Genomic DNA, 519 nt, shown 5'->3' on the forward strand with positions numbered 1-519 from the left:
TCCCTTTTTGCATCACCAAATAAAGTTATTGATCAGGATGTTTTTATTATACTTAAAGGTGCCTTATGTAATAATTTAATGGGTTAATTCAGCCGAAATATGCTCATTTCAAAAATAGATTTACAGTCCCGAAATCGTATTTTCATTTCGATGCCCCCCCTCCACCGTTTGACCAATTAGAAAGACCGTGAGTGTGTCATATTCTGCTTGCCTGCTTCAGTAGACTTGTGGTTAGAGTGTCCGCCCTGAGATCAGTAGGTTGTGAGTTCAAACCTCGGCCGAGTCATACCAAAGGCTATAAAAAAGGGACCCATTACCTCCCTGCTTGGCACTCAACATCAAGGGTTGGAATTGGGGATTAAATCACCAAAATGATTCCGGAGCGCGGTCCCCGCTGCTGCTCACTGCTCCCCTCACTTCCCAGGGGATGGAATGAGGAAATGGGTCAAATGTAGAGGGCAATTTCACCACAGCTGGAGTGGTAGTTTAATATCTAGGTTGCCATCTTGGTCTGGCTAC

The sequence above is a fragment of the Nerophis ophidion genome, linkage group LG26 (assembly GCF_033978795.1).
Source record: "Nerophis ophidion isolate RoL-2023_Sa linkage group LG26, RoL_Noph_v1.0, whole genome shotgun sequence".
Lineage (NCBI taxonomy): Eukaryota > Metazoa > Chordata > Actinopteri > Syngnathiformes > Syngnathidae > Nerophis > Nerophis ophidion.